A 12362-nucleotide genomic window follows, 5' to 3' on the forward strand; every position below is an offset into this window, starting at 1 on the left:
TACAAAAGGTAGAAAATAGACAAGTATTAGCTTAATAAATGAATATCACCTGAAATTAGCTAGTCGTTTCTTTCGAGTATTGGCCTTCGACGTGTTTTCGTCGTTATTCTGTGGAGGAAGACGTAATTTATTATAGCCCATGTGACATAGTAGGGGAAGATCACCGGTTGTGGCCATGCTTCGATTGTGATCACCTTTGGATAATTTTCGATAGGAGGCAGATACAGTCGATACGACAATTGTCGTTTGTGCGCAATGTAAGCACGATGATTTCGTGCTGACACCGAAGTCAAAACATCCATATGATAAGTTAGCTGCGGTCGGTAACATTGTTTCGTGCGAGTCAGTCAACGCCGATGTAAATACTTATCGTGTTAAAAGTGCGACAAATTACACTCCGTCACTGCAAACAGGTGAGTAAAATCATGTTTCGAAATGGAAAACAATATATTATGTGTATCGGTTAAAGCAAAAAGTTCGCACCAGAAAATTTGCTGGTTTTTTTTTGACAGCCCCGCTTTTTCTAGTAGTAGCCACACAAATGTCAACGGTTGTGGTCATCCACGCATTGTTCGCATGTAATTGAGAAAAAAATTTAAATCGTCAGAAAAACAAAAAAAAATTTATTCATTTTGACGACTTTAAACTCACTTTAACGGCTTCATTAAATAAAGCACGGTGTTGAACAATCACTTCACACGTTCTTAAGCCACGTGCGATTGCAGGCGCTGACATGCATGCCGGCATTTACACCTGCAAACATTGCGAAACACGCGCGAAATAATCCTCATTTGAACGAGTCGTTTTTGAGCCGTACCGGACGTGGCCCGGAAGTTTGACCAAACCTCGATAGATAGACGTCTTATATACCTGAAACTAGACCCTTGTAGTAATAAAACCTCCAACTTTTGACAGAAAGTTTCGTAGTCTGATTTTGAAAACCAGTTCTTCGCGGCTGCTAATCACAATCTTTGGGACCGCTTCGGAAGCAACGAATCTTGTGGCTAATCTACACGGTTCAACCATTACCGTTTTATCGTCTTTTTCTCCAACAGACATGATGAATTACGAAAAATTGAGTTCCGCTCTTAAATTTCAGTACGGGAGTGAACATCTCAAAAAATTATGTTTGATTCAACTTCTGCAGAATAGACGCCAAAATCGCGACGAAGATTTAGCCTCCCTGGGGTCAAGAGATAGATTGTTTAAGTAGAGCCGTAATTCCGGATGCAGATGGCCTGAAAGGTATCTTTGCAGTAGAAGCATTTGTAAAATCTATACGTGATCCCGATATTAGACTCGTGGTTAGCAAGCACCTCAGAGGTTGCTACGCTTCGGGAAGCTATAGTTACGGCTCTTGAGATAGTCGCCTTGAAGTCTAGAGAACATCTAGGAGTAGCTAAAATTCGTCAAATTGAAGTTTCAAAAAACGTACCTGAGGAAAGACAGAAGGTCGGTTCAGAAAAGACCTCGTCTAACAGGCAAAAAAAGAATCAAAAATTTAGAAATAAGAATAATCGTGGTTTCTCTCGGAAACATAATAATAACTGTCAAGAAAATTGCGGCAATGAACCTGTTCAACCTGTCCCGATCTGTTTATTTTGTAAAAGAAAAGGACATGATGCCAATCATTGTTTTACATCGAAAAAGTTTTTCTCGCGAACCGCCTCAGGACTTGAGTTCGAGAACTTCGGAATGGCGTAATAGGGACACAACTAAGAGGGATGATGATCCTCAACCAAGTTCCTCGACCGGAGCTGGTACGAAAAACTAGCTCCAGATGATTTAGCAGGGCGGAAATCATCGCGAACCTTGGGTAGTAAAAGCCCTTCCAGTACTCAGGTTTTGGTTACAAATTTCAGGCAGTCTGATCTTTACGCTCGCGGCTCTTTCAATCCGATGATCAGATTTTCCCCGCTTTACCTCTGTGAACTTCCACAGGAGAGACGACCCCAGTTTTGAGACAGGTTACTGTTCAGATTAACAATTTCAGTTGTACTCTCCTCATAAGGTTTATATCGCAGATATCGAGGATGAAGAAATTTTGGGAACAGACTTCCTTACAGCTCAGAACTGTATTATTTCAACAAAAGGGAATTCATTAGCCTCAAATAATCGCTAGATAGCTCTTTACGCAAATAGAGATGGAATTTGAGAATATGTAAATTTGAACAACTGGTGAAATTGAAAAATTAACGACGAAGCCAGGAATCGAACCTGGAATCTAGCGATGCTTTACCGGAGACTTACTCCACTAGACCACCTAGCCGCCCTGACTCTGTTGTCTTTAATTTCTCTCATAACCAGTGAGTTCAAATTTGTTTTCATGTGCCCGATTTGTATGAGTAAGAATTTCTTCTCTGCATGCACGATGTAAGGAGACTGTAGTGTGTAGATGTTTATGTTTACCCTTTCCAATCCTTTGCTTCCGATGCGAAGCCCGAAGCCCGTAGGACTAGATTCCAGGTTCGATTCCTGGCTCCGTCGTTAATTTTTCAAATTCACCAGTTGTTCAAATTTACATATTCTCAACAAAATTCTCTCGTAGATTAATGATTTGCACACCCGCATCTCATTTATTAGACGGCATTGCCGTCTTACGGGCTTCTCATCGGAAGCAAAGGATTGAAAAGGGTAAACATAAACATCTAAACACTACAGTCTCCTTACATCGTGCATGCAGAGAAGAAATTCTTACTCAGAGATGGAATTTATTGGTCTCCCCCTAGAATACGAGAAATAGAATACTCTCAGAACAAGTCTCGACACCAGTTTCCCTCGCACCTACAGAATCTGTTAGAACAATCTCTGCCGCTCTTAACGTAGTTCGGGTAGACTTGCTCAGGTCCCTTTTACTAGAGTTTGTAGATTCTTTCGTTAAAAATAGCCGTGATAAAGGGAAATGTTCTTCCGTCAAGCACAAGATTGACGTTGGACATAATTCTCCGATAAAGCAAGCTCACAGAAGACTCGGTCTGAACGGCCGGGAGGAGATGAAGAAGCTCGTCGAGGATATACTGGCAAACGACGTCATCGAGCCCTCCTCCAGTCTTTGGGCCTCGTTAATCGTACTGGTGAACGAGAAAGACAAAACGAAGCAATTCTGCATTGACTACAGAAAACTAAACGACATAACCAAGAACGATTCCTACCCGTTGATCAGGATTGATGAGACTTTCGACTTGATGGCTGGAGCAATTTGGTTCAGTATCATGAAGCTACAGGGTGGGTATTGGAAAGTCGAGATGGATCCTCTAGACAAAGAAAAAAACAGCTTTTGTGACAGGTCTAGGAGGATTATGGCAGTTCAAGATTATGCCTTTTGGTCTGAGTAACACCCCGGCTACCTTTGAACGTATAATGGAGGCTGTCCTCCATGGACTCATAGGAAAAATATGCCTTGTTTATTTAGACGACATAATCATTTTAGGCAAAAACTTTGAAGAAGAAGTTCACAATCTGAAAGAAGTTTTCGTCAAATTGAAAAAGGCGGGCCTAGAGATGAGCCCGAAGAAGTGCCATCTTTTTCCAGAGAGAAGTCAGCTTCCTCGGACATATTGTTTCAGTTGAGTGAGTGAAAACAGATCCAAGCAAAATCGGCAAAGTTTCTACTTGGCTCACGCCTATGAACAAGGAATAATTTCAGATTTTTTCGGGACTCCGCACCTATTATCGAAGATTTGTAAAGGGATTTGCCACCATAGCTGAACCTCTACATCATCTAACCGGAAGTAAAATTCCTTTCGAGTGGAGCTCAGAATGCGAAGAAGCTTTCAAGAAACTGAAGACTTGTCTTACTTCTTCTCCCATTTTAGCTTATCCAAAGGTTGAGCTTGCTTTTATTTTAGATATGGATGCTTCGCTTTCAGGGATAGTTGGAGTTTTGTTACAGGTGCAAGGAGAACTAGAGGAAGTAATCTGTTCCTATAGCAGGGTTCTTAGCAAAACTGACAAGGAAGGAATCTCAGCCCGAACTCTCCGATTTGATTTGTTTCGGAATATGTTATAGTAGACTAAAAACTAAGCGACACGTGTTTTTTGACGGCCATGAAACCCTTTAAGGGGGTGAAACCACCCTTCAAAGTTAGGCATGTCAATGGGCGATTTGCCAGTTTCACCCCCAAGAACATGATATTTTTTAAACAATCCGACTGCAAATGTTGTCTCATGAAGAGAAATGGAAAATGTATTTTTCTCAAAATAAAAAAAAAAAAAAAAAATTATGGGGGTGAGCCAGCCCTAAATATAATCACATTAATGCAAAAAGATGTCAAATTCAAATATGAAAATCTGAAAAAATATATATTGCGTATGAATGCAAAGGAAAATTTACGTGTTATTGGATTTTCCTGAAAACAAATATTGGCCGGGGTAACTACCCCCGAACGCTGTTTATCTTGCGCGTATGCAAAAAATTGTCAAATTCAAGTCTAAAAATCTGAAAAAAATTTATATTGCGTATATACACGAGGAAAATACGACAAATCTTTGAATTTTCTCGAAAACCAATATTGAAGGGGTAACCCCTGAACGCTCTTCATCTTGCGGGTATGCAAAAACTGGTCAAATTGAAATCTAAAAGTTTGAAAAAATATATATTGCACATGAACACAAAGGAAAATTTACGTGTTTTTGGATTTTATCAAAAAAAAATATTGAATGGGATAACTACCCTTGAACTCTGTATGTTTTACATATACACGAAAAATGTTAAAATTCAAGCTTAAAAATCTGAAAAAATATATATTGCGTATAAATGCAAAGGAAATAAGATGTATATTTGGATTTTCTCGAAAATAAATATTGGACGGAACTACCTCTAAAACGTTTTGAATTGTTAACGCTTTTTCATTTTTTCACTGTATTATCAAAGGCTCAAAAATGAATCATCGAAAACTAAGATAATGTCGGGAACAAAGAAAGTATCCCCAGACAAAGATGCTGCTGATAACGGATAAGACGCAATATTGTGTTATGGTACAATAAGTTACTCTTGAAGTGATATCCCATCTCTTCGTTGCCAATTATTCAATACAGCTTCCGGAAGGATTGCCGTATTGTTTGGATTTAATAAAGCATGTTTACATTTGATACACTTGACGTTATTGCAGACTCGTTCAACTAAGTCGGCAGTCAAACAGTAAGTTATGCAACTGACTACCTGTGGCATGCTATAATGACGCTCAGTGATTTCTGTGAAATCCCAGTCTTCGTGTTTAATAATTTTCTGCAACTGTTGTTTAACAGAATTTGCAAGTTCAATGGAAGTGTCGGGATTGGCGTATATTGTTTTAAGATCCCCGAGTGTCACCAAAGGCTCTGCCAGGGTATTGTCACCGATGATGGAACAATTCCCGGTTTTTAGGGGTTTTAATATATTGTACACCGATAGTATTTCGAACATGTTCAAAAATGTCAGCGTCGAAGGGTGATCGTCACAGTCACCTGCCTGTCTTACGGTTCCAAAAAATTTCGTTCAAACACACACAGTAGGAACAAGCGAAAAATCAAAATGAGACATCTTGGCTGAATGGGTGAATGGACGAAAATGGGATACTCTGGAAATAGATGACTCCAATTACAGAATAAATAGATAGATTAATTATAGATTAAATCCACTTTTTTTTCGTGCTTGTAGCTTTCCCTGGATGTACCGGCGAAGATTTGTATCTATAGCGTGTTTAGCTTTGTTGCAATGTACACTAACTTTCTTATGGGAAAGTAGCAGAGGACATTCAACGTGTCTCCAAGTGGAGGAAAAATCTGTTTTTAATTTTTCGCAACTGAGCTGCTCAATTTCGGTCTTCACTGGTGGTTCCCAACAACCACGACACACAATCAGCCGATGCATTGCAAATAACAAATTCTGTAGTTCGTGTATATCCATGATGTGGCAAGATATATTGAACCGACGAAGGTCGAGTTGTTCGCCAAGAACGTTAACTTGAATCGATAAATCTTCCGCTATAATTACTCCTTTGAATATGCCACTTTCACAAATCCCCTCAGTTTCCACAGTCTTCAGGATGTAAAATCCTGTAAGCTGCTTTTTGACACAGCTAATAATTTGTTTTATCCATCCAGGCGGCAGGTCCAGATCTGCTGTCACGATATGTTGGAAATTCAGCACGTGAGTTTCTACAGATTGTTGTTCCATTTGAATAAGCGAGGTAGATTCAATGGATGGCAAATCTAGTTCTTGAAAAAAGATCGAATCGGGAACAGAGATTCTACCGTCATTATTGTCAGACTGTAGTACGTGAATACCTGTATCATATGCATTATCCTTTTTATCTACAATTTGAGGTTTTATCTGAACCTGACCAGGTTCCACTGGATTCGTCCAATCGTCCTAAGAAAACTTCGAAAGCGCTGTACCTTTGCGCAGTCTGGGGACTTTGTACTGTGACTGTAATTCGTCGATTGAACATTTTTATTGCTATCATGAAACTAAACAAATTAAACAAATAGTTGTGACCTCCTGCAAAACATGAAAGATTGAATTTCTAAATGAACATACCACTCCAAGCACTTTACTATCAAGACCGAGCAACTCTCGCTGCCAAAGAATTTCATTTTTGACAAAATGTTTTTCACAAACTGCTAATCTGGTTGTAATACACGCGTCTGTGCGTTTCATAGCAATTCTCCATTTTTCAGCAATTTCGAGATCTTTGGAAATTGTGGAAAAATTTACTTTTTCCGAGTTTGAAGGATACCCGGAAGTACAGCCCGGGACTGAGCACGTTGGCATGTCGCTAATAAAACTTTACCTCGCGAATAAAACGGTTTTATATATTTTACAATTTTCACTCAATTTAAACAATAAATTTCACACGTCACAACAATAACAGCACGATGCGCACAATAATCGGAGCGGTCGGAGTGTTTAAGGGGAGGCCGTGGTTATGTCGATCTGCTTCACTCCTCGCTTTATATCGAAGATTCACACAGAACAGCCAGCGCTGCTGGTGGCGATTTCAAGAACTTCAGATTCCGAGACAAAACGCGTTTGCATTCATCATATGGGAAAAGCAGGCTAGTGTCAGGGGGCTGCTGTGGGCGAATGCCGGGTGTTAAAAAGGGAATTTTCAGATCTTTAGAGACATACTACTAACTCACCTACGAGCATCGGCTACTAGATCACTCACTTCGTTGTCAATTCTCTTGAGGGAAAGTAATAATACAAAGGATGAAATCACCTGTTTCACGCCCTTTTCTAGTGATCTAGTAGTTATCCTAAATGAAACTCACATATGTATAAGCTTTCACATATCTTGAAATGAATAAGGTTGCTGCGTCATCCAGCATTTTTGTAAAAGCACACCTGTTGCAGACTTTAAACGAATAACACTCATTTTACAATTGAAACATTTCTCTCAGCACTTCTATTTCAGCCACTTGTTTGCTTCATAAGCTCAGAACCCCATATTTTATTGCGTTACTTCACCCAAAGTCACTACATCACGCAAAAGATTCAAAAAATAGAATTTTACAAACTGGGTTCATATGCGATCGATATTTGAAAAGTGCGGGTGCCAAAATTCAGCACCCGGTATTCATTCCGGTTTTTCGCGACACCGCGTGAAAGCTCAAATGAATTTTTGTGATATTCTTGAGTTTTCGGTGACGCGCAAGCCACATGAACGATTTACATTGGTTGAAACATATTATTTCAGCTATTTACCACATTTGTTGCGGTCCTGGTTACGGTCTATCCGGTTGGAATCTGGAACGCACAAAATTATGCCGTTCTCGGCACATGCGCGATAATTCATTCTGGTGATGAATATTGTAATTTAGAGAAAACAATTTTTTTACTAGTAATTTTGATATTTACGGCTGAATTATTTCGCGATGCTGGTTGCGCAAAAGACACGCTAACGATTAGCACCACAATGTATTTGGAATTCTATAAGTTTTTCGCATAATACTATTTTCAAACATTGCGTGCTGAAATTTAGCACCTCAACCTTATTTGCATTTTTCTGAAAAAACAAGTGATCGCCCCAACGATAGCGAGTGATATTCCTCATATTGAAGACACGCTCAATCGATTTGAATTTCCTTCAGTAGTAGCACTGCAAGGCGGGTTCTATACGCAAATTCCTGTTACCGACACTTACCGACATCCTCCCCAGACTCAAACCCTTTTTCTGCGATGACGTCACAGTCTGCCGTACCGACTTGAGGTCAAAAACGTGCAACCTTACCGACAGTTCTATCGGCCGAAGGTCAAAATCGTGCTGTCTTACCGACCGAAGGTCAAAGTCTCTATGTAGTGCGCGCCTGCTAACGTTAGAGGGCGCAGCTGGGGGCGTGAACTTTTTTACCGTCCCGCATTCTTTTCCCACGATAGCACTGTTGATGTGTAACATCAGCCACTTCGAATTCTTTTCCCACAGTAGGACTGCTGATGTGTAATGTCAACCACCCCACATTCTTTTTCCACGGTAGGACTGCTGATGTGTACCGTCAACCACCTCACATTCTTTTCCCACGTTATCAACCACGTGACATTCCAAAATTGATGGTTCTGAGAATTGTTTTTCATCCACTTGGAAAACGCTGATGTGTAACATCAACCACCTCACATTCCTTTCCCACGTTATCAACCATGCGACATTCCAAAATTAATGGTTCTGAGAATTGTTTTTCACTTAAAAGGATGCCGGTTTGATATCAACCACGTGACATTCATTACCCCCACCAGATTTTGAATGCAAGTGGGGAGCGGTATTATAAAATGTAGAACCGAAAACTTCAGCGTCAGTCTGAAGCCGTTCTTTTTTCAAATGAAAAGTGTTCTGGAACAACAACGTGAATTAAAGAAACGACTAGAATTACTCGTCAAGAATATTGGAGGAGTAAAACATCTACTGCAAATTAGAACTCAACTAAATCAACTCGCAAGAGATTTTGAGCAAACACGAATTAACAGTTACGATCATGGACTTCTCAAAATTGAACGAAATTTCGCGGCTGGAGACACTTCTGCCCTCGAAAAAGCTTTCGGACCTCGAAGTATACATCGAATACCGAGTCAGCGGCGTTCGTCAGGTTAAAACGAAATTTGGTATTGAAATCGTTCTGGACTTGGAGGACTCTTTCACGATTATTCTACCGAACCGATTGACCAAGGCCCTCTAAGAAGATGATTTGTTCCAGAAGGTGACGACAGCCAGTAAGGAGATACGGTTGCATCTACGCTATCTTGGTGGACCGAACGGTCAACTTGAATTCATATACGTATAATCTGAGTATCACATGCACATATCCAGTATCTTGTAATAGTCTTACGTTCAATAAATAAAGATTAAAAATCTGAATGATTTTCGTTTAACGTTAAGCCATCCTGTATACCTTTAACCCTACATAAGTTTTGTACCTTGTAATTGTAACCAGAATTGAGTCTTAAAATCAAAGAAACTGTTACTCCGAACACTAATAAGCAACAATGAAGTGTTGCAAGCTGCGTTTGCGCCTTGTAACTGTACTCTGAACTCTATGATGAATTTTGAATGGCTTCAATCAAGACCAGAGTGCAAGGTCGATCGATAGCAGCGGTAGAATACATTCGGAGCCCAGGATCTGCAGTGTTGGGTTACTATCGTTCTCGGAATGTAAGACATGACTCGGTGTGAGTACAGCTCGGTCAAGGATGGAGAACAAGGTTGAATATTACATAAGCTTCGTATTGAAAAAATTTCTCTCTTGAGAGCTAAGGTAAGGGTGTAAAATTTATTCACAAATATTCTTTGAAAAACAGTTTTATTGAGTACAATTTTTAGGCTACAGTTGACAATTACTTCACAACGATAGTACAATAATTTTATTCAACGGTATCGTAACCAGGATGATATATTCGCCAGGAATGCGGGATCGTTCTTGTAGATGCTTCTGCGCAGTAACACAAATCGTACACCCTCGCCGTTTGAACAGTATGATGATTTTGTAGCCAATTTTGAAGTAACAAAACGTTTTGTGCTGCACAGATTGCGTTGGATATTGTATGCACGTCACATCTCAGAGACACAGCTGAAGTTTTTTACAAGGTTTGAAGGGACGGATAGCCAAAGTCCAGCAAATCGATGATTTGAACTTTGGGGACAATTTTAAGCAACCAATCTCGTTTTTCTTCTCCTTCTACGTACACGGTTTCAGCTTTGCACAGCCTGTCTTCAATGGTCCATTCAACTTCCTCAAACGGTATGGTTCCGGAGCTCCAAGGTAACCCGTGAAAATCGCGTTCCAACAAAGAATTTTGGTTTTTGTATTTGACGTCTGGACAATCTCATTCGTAAGGTGGCTTGAAGAAAAAACATTGATGGAGATGCTTCCGAGTAGATTGAAATTATAGCCGAGGTGGAAACGGGCCAGCTTTCATACCAATTTTTTCACCCACCACCGAGTGGGTTGTATTCGACAATACGATCGTGAACAGTCTAGCAATACGCCTATGTTTCAGCGGAAAAATTGGCTTTAGCTTCAAATTCAAGACGTATGTCACAGGTCCGTACATCAAAGATTCGTTTTGTTTTGAACAGTCGATAACGAATAAGGGGACGTCTCGCAGGAATTCACTGTGTGTCAACAACGGCTCGGGGTTCTTGTCGTAGTAGGTAGCTTGGAAGTTTGCGTACACTCGTACAGGAGGGCGTACAGATTATGACTCATGTTGAGGTTCAGGTTACCGTACGGATAAGATTGAGAGTTTGAAAATAGCTTGACGTCCGTGATATTGCAATGATCGAAATGAGTTACGTTCTTGCCGGTCTTGTTCTTTCGACTTGTTTGGAAACTCAAAATGACGTACCGAGGTTTTTCAAGGTGAGTGGAAGTTTTCACAGTCCAAACTTGTTTCGATGTTGTGGAAAATAAGGGATATTTATACAATTCCCAACTGCGGAAGCTCATCGAAATAGGCGGATCTCTCTTGTTGAAATTTAGTAGGTCAACTTTTTTCTGTTCCGCGAGTTTCAAATACGGTATGAGCCATTCCACTGCATTGATCGTTATTTTGAATTCCTCCTCTTGAGTCTGCATGATTGCGTTGACGTCAGTTTTTGATCTGGTCAGAATTAACTCGTGTTTAGTGTTGACAACGATCTTGCGGTAGTCTTAGGCGAAACCCAATATCATGCTGAGCGGTATCAGTACGTGAAAATTACCCTCGGCATCGGTTAATTTTTTCTTCTCTTCTACATCAAGTCATCCTGCGTTCTCCATCAGCCAAGTCTGACCAGGGTGTAGGAAAGCGTAACCCTTCATGAGACTTGTCAAGCCAACGTTCTTGCTTCTATCAATCTCAACTGCATTAATTTCGTAGCGAATTTCTTTAAACAAATGACAGATCGCGTTGCTTACGAGCTGTGTGTTCACAGTAGCTGTACCATCAGGTTTGAGGAGTCGTCCATGGATACGTACCGAACTTTTGCTGGGTAATATGCATAAATCCTGATGCTGAAGGGTGATTCGAGTTTCATCGCTGTTGTTGAAAGTTGACGAGGCGTAAGGTTTGTGAGCGTGAATCTCGTAATGCGCAACGGATTTGTCAAGGACGTCTGGTGTTTGAATGTTTAAGATTTCTTCCTCCATGGTACGTAGCAGATAAAACAGCAAAATCGGATTCTTAGTTGTCGGAAATTCCTCTTCCGAAAGGTGTCAGTTTCAGACTCAGAGCTATCAGGAACTCCACGTTTCGAGGTGTTAACGGTTCGAGAATCGATCTATGACTGACTTGATCGGGGCATGCCGACTTATTGATATACCCACTCTTTGACGGTCTGTTATATACAATTCCCATCGTTTATTGGAATTTGATATGTTGTCTCACAGTAATAACTTCCCCACGAAAATTAACCAGGTCTCCGTCTTGATCCACTAACCGAAGCTGAACGTGATCCATGGTCCTGACGGTGATCGGAAGGTAAATGACGTGCGACGGTACTTACAAGATCTTATATCCTGGTGGGACAGTGGGGAAAACCTCGTGAATAGTGTGTACTTTATGTCCATTGAGGTAGGTGCCCGTTGTAATACTGCACACAACTCGCAACGCGTTGACCTTGAGTATAGTTACAGGCACGTCTGATTCGTGAGTTTTATCAACCTCCAATACACGTGGCGTGAATCCCAAACGTTGAGCAATGGAATCATTCGACTCAAAGTCAATCGTGTGGTTGCATGTGATTTCGCTGCGTAATGTATTATTGTTGGGTTTGGTGCTGAGCCTAACATCTGTATTTCTTAGCACGTTTTGAAGATACTTCTCTATGTGCTCGATCTTGTAGCTGCTGGTTGGTATGGTGATCACTATCAGCTACGTAAATTTGATTGTGACCAACATTAACGTTGGGAAT

Source organism: Neodiprion virginianus, chromosome 5 (assembly GCF_021901495.1).
Source record: "Neodiprion virginianus isolate iyNeoVirg1 chromosome 5, iyNeoVirg1.1, whole genome shotgun sequence".
In the NCBI taxonomy this organism is placed as follows: Eukaryota; Metazoa; Arthropoda; class Insecta; order Hymenoptera; family Diprionidae; genus Neodiprion; species Neodiprion virginianus.